Source organism: Plectropomus leopardus, chromosome 3, assembly GCF_008729295.1.
Source record: "Plectropomus leopardus isolate mb chromosome 3, YSFRI_Pleo_2.0, whole genome shotgun sequence".
Lineage (NCBI taxonomy): Eukaryota > Metazoa > Chordata > Actinopteri > Perciformes > Serranidae > Plectropomus > Plectropomus leopardus.
The window spans coordinates 33,032,736-33,047,762 of record NC_056465.1 but is presented as its reverse complement, the minus strand read 5'-3'; positions in this window follow the sequence as shown (position 1 = coordinate 33,047,762).

The following is a 15,027-nucleotide window of genomic DNA, read 5'->3' as shown; positions in this document are numbered from 1 at the left end:
TGTTGTTGTTACTCTGTGCGTCTCTTCCTGTCTTCAGGTTTCTTCTCCCCAGAGTGACTCTTCATTTCGCCTTCTTTTCTCGCATGCAGTACACATGCTGCACTGGATCACCTGAGAGAAGAAAACATAATTAGTGTGATCTTGACGGGAGTTGTTATAACGGAAAAGCAAGTGTTTCAAGATGCAGAGGTAAAAAGACAAAGAGACAAAGAGAAGTTGACGTTTTACTCGTTATCTTGTAAATATTTTGAGAGAAATGCTTTTCTGCTGTTTGTAGAACAGCTCTGTTTGCTAATCGGAGCTCTGTGCCAGCTGCTGTAAAAATAGCTGCGAGTTTTGCACTGAAACATTACGGTCTGATAAGAAATTACCTAAAAGGGAGAATTCCCTTTATACCAGATGCTGTTATTCATATCATTGCTGTTGGAGTTGTTCTTGTGTGTGAATGCTGTTATTGATCACTCAGGCATTCTCCGAGAGTTAAACGCGGTCTTAAAATTTTTCAATTAATCTGGAGCCGGAGGGGCCTGGCTATGAGGTGGAGCTCAGGTACTTTACTGTCCCTTGTCACACACAATTGCCCGGACTTCAGGTGATTGATGTCATCCCTAAAGATGGTGTCCCCATGCCTCAATGCCCAGTCGTGAAAGAAGTCCCCCTTAAGAGATTAATTAGACTCATAAATAATTTAATCAATGACTTGTCCTCATTTCCCAAAAGTTTAATGATCTGCGTTTCGTTAGCATTTGAGTCAGATCCCGGCCATTGATCTTTGAAACTTGATGTACTGAAAAGTGTCAGCAGCTTAACAAGACGGCAAAAGCGCAGTTTCTCCATTCACGCTCCATCTGCATCCATCACTCTGCCTCACTATTCCCTGTAATGGATGTAGATTTTCTGACATCTGTTTTCACCTTTATGCACGCATGGAGGCAAGCATTATCACTGAGGTTGCATGTCAGGGTCTTGGCGTGTTTTGGTTAAAAATATTACTATTTAATGGTGTAGTAATGGGGTCATCCTTTTGTTCCCAAGGTCCTAAGCTCCCCAGCTCTGTATTTCTTTGATATAACACATAATAAAACACACTTTAAAACTGTCTCTCTCGTGATTTACAAACATTCATGTTTTTCTCTTGATAGAAACTCACATTGTCGTATATTAGTTCACACTATCTTTGCAGTTCAAATTTCAAAAGCACGAAGGGAAGTGTACATCTTAAATGCAGTTTGAATGGTAAAAATCAGTTCACAATATAGACATCAGTGCCTTAAGTAAATCTGTCGGTTTCTAGGACTTTAACATCTGTAGGATATAAGCTGCAGGTGGGTAATTTTTAAACATTCGACCTCAGGAAAAAACGCATTGCTGTGAACATCAAACACTTTGAAAGGTCTCCTTAATGCGTCATATTAAGAGGATACTGTGCTGGGGAACATTGGACCTCGAGAACATAAATGCACTCTCTTGTAACCATGCTATGCATTCAGCAGCACACTCTACCATCACATGCACAGATAATTTCCCAGAATCCCATTGTTAACTGTGAATTCAGTAAAATTACAAGACTCTGCGACGGTGGTGCATCCTCTCATCACATGTGCAGCACACACCAGGCTGCTGCACTGTCTGAGCTTGATTGTATTACTGGAGTGAATATATTTTCCATTTTCTCTAATATTTCACATAACAAGCAGACAGTAGCCTGAAGCAAAGTACACACTTTATACACTTAACAAAACTTTAAAGGCAACACTTTTGTTTTTGCTCCTATTTTTCACAGGTTTAAGTTGAAGATCTAAGACTTTTTTTATACACACACAAAAGACCAATTTCTCTCAGATTTGTTTGCAAACTTGTTAAAATGAGCACTTCTCCTCTTCAACTTGACAGGTGTGGCATATCAATATGCTGACTAACCCCTTCAAACCTGGAGCGACATCACTTTTAGATGTCTTTCACAAGTATTTAAAGCTTTGAACCCGGAGCAAATTGGTGCTATTTCTTTCAAAAACAGGAGGAAAAAAGGCAATAAGCAACTTGGTGAGAAATGTTCCACAAATTGCAAGTAATAAGTAGATTTAGCACATTATTTTTGAAAAATGCCTAGAGAAAAATATACTTATAATTATCAAATTTACATATTTTAAATTATATTACAATTCATTATTATTTTTGAGCATTTTTTTAATATTTTCTTTTTCAATTTTTTTGTTTCGTGATTTCTTTTGGGGGGTGTTTTATTTTTTGTTGTTTTTTTCTAGTAATTCTCTTGACATTTAAAATTATTTTACAGAATTCTGATTTTTTCCTTGTAATTTCCTTGTTTGTTTGTTTGTTTTTAACTTATCTTTCAGGTAATTTTATTTTTATCTTAACTAATTTCTGGCTAATTTTGAGGTTAGTTCTGTCATTACTCATGCCTTCTTTCCATGTTTTTGGAAAGAAATCAAGCCAATTTGCCTGGGTTTCAAATGGTTAAACAGCATCATTACAACATAGGTGTGCTTTGGGAAAGTCACAATTCAAGGCCACTCTTAAAAGACAGATTTATACATCACTAGTGCTACAGATATCCATTTTTTGGTTATAGGCACCACAAGGAATCTGTCAGTATCTGCTGTGACCACCTTTTGCCTCATGCAGTGCGACACATCTCCCTCACATAGAGTTGATCAGCTTGTTGACTGTCGCCTGTGGAGTGTTGGTCCACTCTTCTTCAATGGCCATGTGAAGCTGCTGGATATTGGCAAGAGTTGAGACACGCTGTTGTACGTTCAAATCCTGAGCATCGCAAACATGTTCAGTGGCTGACATGTCTGGTGAGGATGCAGGTCACGCAAGAACTGGGATGATTTCAGCTTCCAGGCATTGTGCACAGGTCAATGCAAAATGAGGCCGTGCATTACTATGGTGCAACATGAGGTCATGGTGGCGGATGAGTGGCATGGCAACGGGCCTCAGGATCTCGTCATGCTATCTCTGTGCATTTAAACTGCCATCAATGACATGTCCCTGTGTTTGTTATAGGATGTTTATGCCAGCCCATATCATAACTCCACCACCACCATTGGGGATTCTGTTCCCAATACTGGCAAAATCAAGCCGCTCGCCTACACTAAGCCGTACACGCTGTCTGACATCTACCACGTACAGGGTAAACTGAGATTGATATATGATAAACACTGACAAACTGACAAACTGCTGTCAGTTCAAGAGGATGATGAGCTGAGGATGATGACGTGCAGATAAACTTCCCTGGGATGGTTTCTGCAGACATTCTTTGGTTGTGCAATCCAATAGCTGCACCAGTTGTCCAGGTGGCTGGTCTCAAACGATCTTGCAGGTGAAGGCACAGCCCTGTTCTTACTCCGAACTCGTCAAATAGCGCCGCTCTGTCAGTGCTTCCAGAGTACAAGTGTGACGTCAAAAGCAAACTTCTGCTTCCAACTGCAACGTGGCTGGGCAGTTTTCAATTGAGAATGTACTCGGACACACCCGCTGGCAGATGGCCGGATGTCGTCCACATGCAGCTCTGGCAGACACTCCTGCAGTCACCATGCCAACGGCATGTTCCCTTAAAATTTGGGACACATGTGGTCTTGTGTTGTTCGATAAGACTGCACATTTTAGAGTGCCCTCTAACTGTGGCTGTCCCAAGCACAGACTGTATTAAATACAGGATGTAGCCACCACAACGTCTCCATCCGGTGTGTGGACTGCTGTTCTGAAGCCTTAAGTCCGGTATTTCGATTGATGAGTCAGACATGACCATATTTGGACAGGATGGTGGAGCTTTAGGAGAGCGAGGGGTGGCTCTGACCTCACAGATAACCTGTCACCCAAGTGGTCTCGCTAAGCCTTGACAAAATGTAAACAAGTGAATAATGTTGAAATTAGCTTTTTTTTTTTTTAAGCAGACTGTAAACATGCTTATTTCTGCAGTAAAGTTGGGCATTCTTTGACTTCAGCCTCATGTGGCCATTAGAGGATCTGCAGTTTTTGGCACTCTGACTTCATCTTTCAGCCTCAGCAGATGCTGCTTGATCTCAACGTAATTCTCAGTATAAAGTAAACTTTTGAGTGTTGCGCACAGCTTTAGTCTCACTCTTGTTTGCTGTGAAAACTCATCACCACTGGAATCCATTGTTAGCTAAATAAAGTCAGGCTGAGCTCAGCTGCTGCTCTGCATGAAGACTTTAGATTTTACAGCCACATTTCATGAGATTTTGGGTCGAGCGTCACTTTAGTGTTTTAATGTTATACCTTCATTGGTTGGCCATCTCTGGCACCATGGCAACATAGTGTTTATCGAGTAAGACAGGCAGACTGTCACTGATGTCCTGTACCCAGACAGAAACCCAGACAAGGGCTCCAGGGCTCGGCCGGTCTGTCAGTCTGCAGCTGTCTCAATGAGACATGTTTATTTCTGCTAGAAAGTTGAGCATTTTAACTCCGGTGTCTTCGGAGATTGAAAGATATCTGGAGGTAGCCACAAGTGGCCATTAGAGTTTTCAGGTTTTGGCGCTGGAGTGTTGGCTACATTTTTCAGACCAGAAGGTTGCCAACTGATCCACAGGCACACCAGTGTAGTAATCAGGCTGTTTATTCAGCATCTTGATATGCCACACTAGTCAGTTCGATGGATTATCTTGACAAAGGAGAAAATGCTCACTAACAGGAATTTTTAACAAATATGCAACCTAAATAACTTTTTATGGACTCTGTTTGTATGTAGTTTGATTTTTTGAGCATGCTAATTGCAGATTCCCAGTTTAACTTTTTCCAATCATTTCTCCATGTAAAATCATAGACTATAGAAAGATGGACAACATGACAGTTCCCCTGAAGTGAAGCTTTTCAATCTTGATCGCCCCCTGGTGTTTGGCTGCAAAATAGGTCATAGAGCCCACCCCTCCATGTTAGGGTATGGGGCACAGGCCAAACCAAAAACTCCAAGTAAATGTCAAATACATTTTCCTAAAGAAGGTTTCTGTCACTGGAGGTATTGCTCATCACGCTGATGTTTGTTTCAAGTGATTGTTTTTATAATATGTTCCATTTTAATGAGTTATTTAATTTTGCAAAGAGGATTTTCCGCCATGATTGACAGCTGTGACAGCAAATTCATGATTTCGCATTAAATGGGGCTCCTTGCGACTAGTCGGACCAGTGTTTTGGCGGGAACTCCCCCACTGCAGATATCGCTACTGCGCAAACTCTGGCTCCAAATGACGTCACCAGAACAAGATGGCAGCGTGTCGTCCATCTTTATACACAGTCTGCGTGTAAAACAGAATTTCTTCCATAAATTTGTTGTTCTCTTTAAACCCTGAGTTTGCATACAGCCCAGATTTTCAGCTTGAATTTTCAAAATAAGTTTTCCCATTAGTTGACTTCAGTTCTAGCTTATTTCTCATTATATGTATCCGACAAATTAATAGACTTGTTTAGCAATTTAATGGATTATGTATGTTTATGATAAGGTATAAGGTTTGTTAGTCTACTCATGACATGGTACATTCAGCAAGAGCAAATAACCCCTAAATTTCCTTTTATATTCTTATTATTAAAGTTTTAAGCTTGAATATTCCTGGAATTCTGCAGCCCTGTTTGGACAAGCCGACCCCAATAAACTGGTCATGAGTCTGGTGTGTCCCCCTGAAGGTAACTTAAGTCATCCCCACCCACTCACCCACACACAGTGCATGAGTCATAGGAACACAGGGATGTGGTCTTCAAACAAATTTAAATAAAGTTTTCATGAATGCATTCCTCCTTTGAACAGATTTAGAGAGAAATATTCAAGCTTTTAAAATCTTTAAAAAGCTAAAGAGATTTCCCTGCACGGCCTGAGACGCTACTCAGATGATCAATAAGGTGGCTAAAGAGCATAAATGACACAGTGCATTCATAAAATCCTCTGCCCTTGTCTGCGATCTAAAATAAATGTACATAAAAACATGTGCTTTGATTAATTTAGATGCAAATAAGCACTGAGTGGGCCTAAAGCAGAAGCCTTTGATGACACTGTATAATATGAACCATAACATTTTCTGATATACCCAAATTGATATGCTTTATATGAAAGGAAGGACACATGAAAATAAAACCAATGTTCCTTTTCACTCCAGATACTGACCTACTTTCTTAAGTAATTAAGTAATTTCTACTCTATACTCTATTTAATAATCAGTTCTTCTTAAAAGGAAATTCACCCTTGAATTGTTGTTTTCTAAATTTTACACACCAATTATTAAACATACTCTGTGTAATGCTTCATGCTCAGCATCTGCATCTGTTTGCCGTCGTCTCAAATCGAGCAAAATACAAGAAGTGGCTCTTCCAAAAAACACTTTTGTCTTCCTCAGCTATTGTGTATTAGCACAGACTGAGCTCGCGGCTTACATCTCTCTCTTCTAGCTTTGCTCCGAAACCACGTTGCCAGCAGAACATGTCATTCATTGTTGTTTGAAGTCTTTAGAGTATGAGCGCGCATGAGATATGTGTGAAATGTAAGGCAGGGATAGAGGATGAAAGCGTGAGGACGATTTGCTGTTGCCGGCTCAGAACGGAATGATGAGTGGTGACATAGCTCTAAATTGCAAATCGCTGTTTCAGTCTCACTTCACTCTGCATCGAGTCGCTTCACTGCAACAAGGCTATTTCATTTTTATTAAAAATAGCCTGTGCATGTCAGGCCTTTTACATAGGGAAAAATGGGAGATGGAGGTAGAGAGGGGGTGGTGGTGATGGTGGTAGAAGTGCACTGGGAGGTGGGGGGAAGGGGGGACGGCCTGGCTGCCTCCAACCACCGAGATGTGGACGGATTCTGTTCCATTTAAACATCTCTGGCTTTCTCCCCTCCTGCCATTCGTCTTAATGCTCATACAGACCTCTCATCCATTCTCACTGCCGGGCTCGTGCTCAGTGCACACATGGAAATCTCTTAAGTCTTTCCAAATCACACTGTTGAAGAGAGGCCCACTGTACTCAGCACATCAGTCACCTCATTATAGTCTAAGCTTGACACAGCTTAACCTTAAGTGATACCACGGCGCAAAGAACTGTGCTGAGCAAGTGTTTAGACATGTACTTGTTTATAATGTGAAAATGCTTCAGGGCATGGGCGTAGATTTTGGGGAGGGGAGGGGTGCAGGGGATACATTCAGTTTCAACCCCCAAGACATTAAGCATGATTCTGCTAAGACAGATCAAAACTGACCATACTAGCAACAGTACTGAGTCAATTTTGCCGCAAAACATCCAAGGCTTCCGTCTTCCCCGTCATCACATTATGACCTTATGTGCAGGGGCGTATCCAGGAAGTGGCTTGGGGTGGCACAGGCCACCCCTGAAATCTGATTGGCCAACCCAGGTGCCACCCCATTATGACTGGCTATCTGTCCAGCCAGCTTGAACTGTTTAAAGAGTGAACTGAATTATTGTTTATAGGTGCAATTCAGCCTTAACCCTGACAGGCAGAATTGTGTCGGAGTAGTGTCGAGCTTGACTTATATTACATTCAAACAAACTGATCACATGTTAAAAAGTTTGTTCACGCAGTCTTATTCATTTTAATTTTTTTGGTACTTTATTTGTTTTGGAACGTTATACTTGCTTTTGTAATATTTACTTTAGGAGGAACAACTTCTGTAATAAAGTAATGAAGCGTTACTTTACTTTTGTGTGGTGTCATTCTGATTGGTAGGTCTATTTATCATTTAAACTCAAACATAAACAGGAATGTAGACACTACAATGTTAGTAATTAAAGTAGGCATGGGTAGAGGAGAACAATATACATAAATTGTAAATTAAAGCTATGCTAACGCCTGTGCCCACAGCAGCACCATATTTCATGCCACCTCGAAAAAGAAAAAGTCTGGACACCCCACTGCTAATGTGCCATGCAAATGTGGTATTTTGCTGAAATGACGCTGGTATTTCCCTGTAATAGTTGCTGAAAATCACTGTTTGCATAATCCTTTAAATAAATAAATCTAAAATTAAAAAAACCCAAAACATAATAGCTAGAGAGTTCATTCTTTTTGCTGGAGAGCTAAGGCTTCCGCATAATCTTATGTGATTTTACAAGCCGTGCAAACAGGATATTTCACGATAATTTCACTGGTATCCGTCTGTAATGGACACAGTTAGCCATTTGCATAATCCCTGTCATCACCTCATTACCTTACATGACATGACGTGCAAGTGTAGTATTTTGCCATAAATACACTATAATTTGTCAAGAATTGCCCCGTAATGGCTGTGGGAGATTGTTGTTTGCATAACCCTAAATATATTGATCTAAACTAATAATAATATTAGCTAGAACAGTCAATCTTTTTGCAGCGGAAAGCTCAGCCCTGCGTTTTCCGTTTCATCACAGTGTATGCTTGTAATGAGATTTTTATGCTGTGTTGTGTGGTGCAAAAACGTGCAGTTTTGCCAGAGGAATGAATAATAAATCCATCACTAACTAATGTACATAGTCAAATATCTTATGGAGTGTTAATAAGTATTTAGTTTATGTTTCTATATTTATAAATCTTTTGGATAAGTGTGTTTTATGTTTTGATTTTGTAAAAGTTAATGAAAACCTGTCTGACTTTTGAACTGCCAAAAAAAAGCTACGGCTTCTATCTTTTGTTTCATCACAGTGTACGCTCAAAATTACTTTACTGCGCAACACTGCGGTGCAAAAACTTGCAGTGGCACCACAGGCATTAATGGTGAAACTTTTAAAAACACCTTTGCACACTGCTTATAAAAATTAGCAAATATTAAAAACAATAGAATGTATATTGGTATGTAAAGAAATATTTATGTTTCTATATTTTAAAATCTTCTAAATAAACATGTTGCGTGTTTTAATTTAGAATTTTTTGCAAAATTTTGTAAAATTTGATGAACAAATGTCTGATTTTATTTTTTTATGTCATGATTTCAACACTTTTAAAAATGATGGTTTTTATCTTAGGTGCTACAGATTTAAGGGATATTAAGCATTTGACAGTACTTTATAAAATGACATAAAAATATGCAAATAATACAAACATAGACATTGCCAGACCTTTTCTATTGCAGATTTCAAAGGGTTAAAGTAGCACATGACTTTTTTTTTTTTTTTTTGAACTTTGACAAAATTATACATTTACACTACAAATTGATACAGAAAAGGCACATAAAAATTCACTGAAATGGAGGAAATCAAGTGTCCCCTTCCAATAGTGTCCCCTGGAGTATTAAAACCAAACCTACACCCTTGATTTCTGTGGTTACCATCTGTATCTATTTGTGTGAGATGATAATTTCCTCTTTGACATTACATTACAATATACACAGAAGGAAATTACATTTCTCAATGCACATGATGCCTCATTGCAGCCTCTCTCTGGTCACACAAACCCACGCACACGCACGCATGCACACTCACATCTGGACTGCTTATTAGCATATCTAGTCCAGATACACTACAAACAGCCCGGAGCGTGACCTTGTCTTGTTAGAGGGAGCCAGAAAAATGACCTACTTGATGCATGTTAATGTGATTTACACACTTGGGCTAACTATTATAATGAATGTCCAGAAAATATTGCTGTCGGCTAAACTGAGGTCCACATCACATCAGCGTCCCCGCGTGAAAAGTGCACGCGGCAGGTGAGCATGGCGCGCACAAAAAAATAAAACAGAGAAAAAAAAAACCAAAAAAAAAAAAAAAAAACGAGCGCGCGCGCGCACATTCACAAACGGTACCTAGCCAGAAAATTAGAGAGGAAGCACAGCATTATCCGCACCATCTGTCAAAGCTTGGCGCTCGTTTGCTTTCCCAAACCTTTCCTCTCAGCCAGTCACTGTATTATTTCACCTAAAGAGCTCGCACATGGTAACATCTGCTCGCGGAAGCTTTTGCTTCTGTTTATTCGCGAAGAAAACTGACAAAGAAACAGTTGGAAGCAGCCTCACCGCTGCTGAAAATAAGAAATTATAATAGAGAGCAGAGGAGTGGAAACTTGTCACGTCTGTGTAGGCGTAAGTGCCTTCACTTCAATAAACTAGTGAATCGTGAAGATAAAAAAGTGCTTTAGTAGAGCAGAATAGAGCTTACCGTGTGTTTGCAGCTCCGGTGCTTCTCTGGTTTAACGGAGCTGAAATGATCCAACGTGGGAAAGGATGCCGAGGTTCATCTGAGCTCAACGTGAGGTCTGTCCACTTAGCCCAGTCTCTCTCTCTCTGTCTCTGCCTCCCTCCCTCGCTCTGTGTCTCTGCCTCTCTCTCTCTCTCTCCATTAGTTTTTAACTATCTCTGAGAGATGATAGTCACCCTAAAAGCCTACTATTTTGGAGGATACAGTGACCAGACTACCACACAGAGACAACATGTACCCTCACTGACAAATTGCCATTTCAGCTCGACTCAGTTTGTTCTACTAAAAGGTCCACTGTGTGGGATTTAGGGGGATATATTTGCAAAAATGGAATATACTATAATGTTTGCTTTAGTGTATATTCACCTGAAAATAAGAATTGTTGTGTTTTTGTTACTGTACAGCGAGACGTTTATATTAACAAAGGGAGGGATCACCCTGTTTGCAGCTGTGTTTGTACAGCACACAATGAACAAACCCAAAAAACTGGCTCTAAATAGGAACATTTGTGGTTTTGCGTCAGTAAATAGCAGCCTGCGATGAGAGCACCATTCTTCTTTTTTACTGGATTAAATCACCGGGTCTGTTCTTGTGAGAAAAACTTTTGTGTGGATAATTTGGCAACTGTTAAAAATCCTCTAATCACGCCTGCCACATCGCAGAAGTTTAGTAAAAAGTAGAAGAAAATTACCTGAAACATAATTTGAAAAAAATATATAAAATGAAATAAATAATATGGAAAGAGTTCTTAAAATTGTGAGAACTCTGTAAAATATTTTAAATGTTTAGTTATGATAATTAGAAATAAAAAAAATTCCCCTAGACATTTTTCCCGAGCTTTTCAAACATAATTTCTTAAATCTACTAATTTCTTGCAATTTGTGGAACATTTCTTACCAAGTTGCTCACTGTATTTTGCACCCATGTTATGAAAGAAATTGCACAAATTTGCTGAAGGTTCAAAGGTTTAAATACTTGTGAACACGTATGGATGCAGCACAAGAAAAGTGATGTCACTCCAGGTTTCAAAGGGTTAACTACTGGTGGACAGTACTCGCTATCATTTATTGTATATTCCTATAGTAGAGTGTATAACCATGCTTGATTATGATAAATAATGTAGTATATAGTACCGAGCCCCTGGCAGATTTGGGGCCCCCCAATGGTGACTCCATGGCTACGACCTTGCTGCAAACTTAAAGCTTTGCTTTCTAATGATCACATTCATTATCATACTTTTCTGGACAACATGTAAATGGTTTAAACCCTTCAATATTTTTCTGGTGTGGCTGTAGCATTCCCTTGAAGCAATCCAGTGTTTTGTAATCTGCTTAAGTATAGCCAGTCTGCATAATCATCCTCAGTACGTTTGCATTTTCCCAGTTGTTCCACTCAGAAGCTGGACCAGAAAATTGGTACTCAAGGATGCATTAAAAGATTACATTTCACCAATAGTGTTCTCCCACTGGCTAAAAACATGTCTCCAATGTATGACTGTAATTACCCCCCCTTCTTCCCACTCTGATAGGATATTTTCTCCAGTGGGTTGAATGGACCGCTCATGATGCGTTTTTCTGGGAAATTAATGATCAATTTAATATACAGTGCGTTTCTGTGATTCAGCCTCCCATTAAGTCCAGGCTTTAAGCTGTTTTTTATGAGTCATTTCGATTCTTTGTCAGCTTCAAACAATACAACCTAAATTTGTACTTACTAATCCAAATTTCAAGGATGGATGTTCAGAACAACATCATTTCATACTTTGCTAAATTTGTCCTTTAAATGCCCAACATCTAAACACAATGCCCAATTTATTGGTTTGGAAAACAGAGTACAGATGAGATTTTAGGTAATATTTTTACATTTTGACATATCTTATCACGTACCTCCTAAACAGAATATGTTTGTTTCTCACCCACTTGTTTTGGATATTTTTAATTTGGGGGGAAAAAAAGGCTTTGAGCATCTCAATGCTGCGAAAAGTGATCATTCAGCGAAGCCTTGCCTTGCACACTGATGTTTTTTGATCATTTGCGAATTCGGTCTCCTGATAGAAAACAAGATCTCCTTTAAACAAGTGGTGGGGAGACAAGTGTTGACTGATGTGACTAGAAAGCAAACTTGCAACCCTGAGGTCACTCCTCAGATCCCTTGTACCCAGCTGGATACGGAGGTTTGTCAATGTCAAAACTACTGCACAAGCACAAAACAAAGCCAAGCTGTAATCAATCTGCTAGTCATGATTTTAGAGCATGCAGGGACAGATTTACAATTGCAAAACATGCTCGGAGCTCCGAGTGTGTGAGGGGGGGGCTGTCAAAATTTTTTTTGGCAAATTTCTAGCTGTTAGGGTTACACGTTTCCAACGTTCTTTTAGGCAAATGAAAAAAAGAAAGATGTACTCATGTAAGTCAGAAGGCAGGGTCTGTGACATTTCTTGGTCGAATCCAGTAGAGTTTTTTCTGCTCTCGGCTGGAGTTTGCATGTGAGGAGAAGAAACTGCCAAATAGAACGAAAAGCTTTGAAGAGGGCAAGCAAAGAAAGCCCTAACACTCACTGAGTCACAGCTCTTCTCGAAGCCTCGAAACTTTGATAACCAACATGATTCTGTCCTCTCTTGCTTTCAGAACTTCCTCTGAAACTCACAAGTCTGCTCAAATCTGGACCACCGAATGTTTCTTTTTTTTTCTCTTTTCACTCGCTCAATAATTCTGTCATTAATGAACTTCCAAAGACGGGAATAATGGATGAGGTTGGGGAAGAAGGGAGGCTTTCCCCTCATACTCCCGCAGCCGCAGTCAATCATACAGTGGTACCAGTGTAGGTTTGAGAAGACACTCAACTCTCTGATGTTACACTGGAGATGTGCTGCGCATTATCACGCAATCCCTAATTTATTTAATACAGTGGATAATACACAGATGCACACATTAGCCTTTCAAAGCTCTGCCATATATGGCACTTTGCATAAAATAAGCTCTTTAAATCAGCAGTTAGAACGACAACCTACAGTGCATAGATCCCTCCAACATTATAAAGTATCCTCATACAACAGTTTGTATATTATACAACACAACAGTTTGTGTCCTACGAATTACCATAAAGTCACATACTCAACATTAAGTTACAGGGGTTAGATTTCAAAAAAGAAACATGGTGATCATCTATCTAAAAATGACTCATTGTTAACTCAAAGTTCACTAAGTGTCAAGCACAGGTCCCCGGGGACAGTCCCAGTGGAAAATCATATGCTTTGTGAACCGTCCATCATGCCAACATGTCTCCTACAGGGTGGCTTCAATCTTTTCTCATGTGGGCATGTTGGTAACATGATTGCATATTTCTAAATACATGGGTTATACACAAAATAAGCTGGATTCAGGCGCTGTAGCCTGACATGCACCCCCCAAGAAATGTAACTACCTGTTGCTGCGACGCAGACTCCCTGTTTGTTTTTGTATGCCGAAAACTATTTCCCTCTGTGGAGACAAAGCTTTTATTTACTTTTATTTTGAAATAAGAAATAATAAATTGTCAAGATGACAAACCAACAACATAGCATTTTAAGTTTTGTGTGTTATTTACCCTGGCATCACACAAGAACAGGAAACCCCATAAGCCATTAGGCTAATTAATGCAATGTAAAATGTCATAGGTTAATGCTAATAATATTAGCATGTTGTATATGTGGGGAGATGTGTTGAGTATAGGACTACTGTTTTCTCTGTGAACCCTGTGAGCTACAAAGAAGCTGAATTTCATAACATTTCTCCTGCTAAATGTCGTTCATATGAGTAGAGGAAAAGTCAGCTAGCCACTAGGCTAATTTATACAATGTAAAATGCCATGAGTTTGTTGTATTAGTGGGGAAAATGAATGTTGCAAAAGAGTGTTGTGTCTGTGAATCTTGGGAGTGATAATGAAGTGGATTTGTGTACTTTGTGTTTTAGGTGCATTTTGAATCCATCAGACTTTATAGCCTTTCACCAAAACACCACTGCCAACCAGTGTTTTGAAGGTGTAACTTCAGAGCGAAACACACCACCGCACAAGTATTAATGCTCACAGCATTTACATAAGCTACCGTGGAGGCTCTGTGTAGAGCCAGCCCACATCTATAACATCACATTTACTAATTTATGATGACATAGGATTTGTACAAATTTTGGTGCATTACTTTTCATAGGAAAACATACAAACAGTGCATCAGAACAGCCTGAAGATTTTGACATGCTCTAGTATCATTCATATGCTGTTAGTTTCCACCCATATGGTGAACTGCTTCACCCTTGAAACTTTCACCAACAAACATTAGCTGCCTTCACTGAAGTTTAAGAGGCAGAGCTGGACAGTGAGAACGAGGATTAACTGCCTTATACCTTTTGCCCTAATATCCCTTGCAGAGACGTTGTCACGACGAGTATGCCTAATTTACAACCAGACTGCTCAGACAGAATGAACAGGCAAGATCAGCAAAATTGCATTTATTCATTAATTTATTGAAGTGTCAAAGAAACCTCAGACGAGTTTTGACAGCGGACACAAATCAGCTTTCAACCACCAGTTATTGCTACAGCTAAATTAGCTCCCTTATACAGACTGCAGACATTTAGATTTTTTTTGGCTATTCACTCGGCTCCTTTTCTCTGCTTCTCTCTGATTCAAACACACGCAGGAGGAGGTTATAATTATCTCGCACACTTGAAAAATGATTCATAATGTTTTAACATCCAAATCAAAATGCCAGGCAGCAGTGTGCTGTTAGAATACATATCATCAGCACAAACAAAACATCAGCTGTTTATTAGAGGGAGCGATATGCATGCCCAAATCATTTGAGAAATAGCCTGGAGGATGCAACTGCCTGTCCTGTTCATT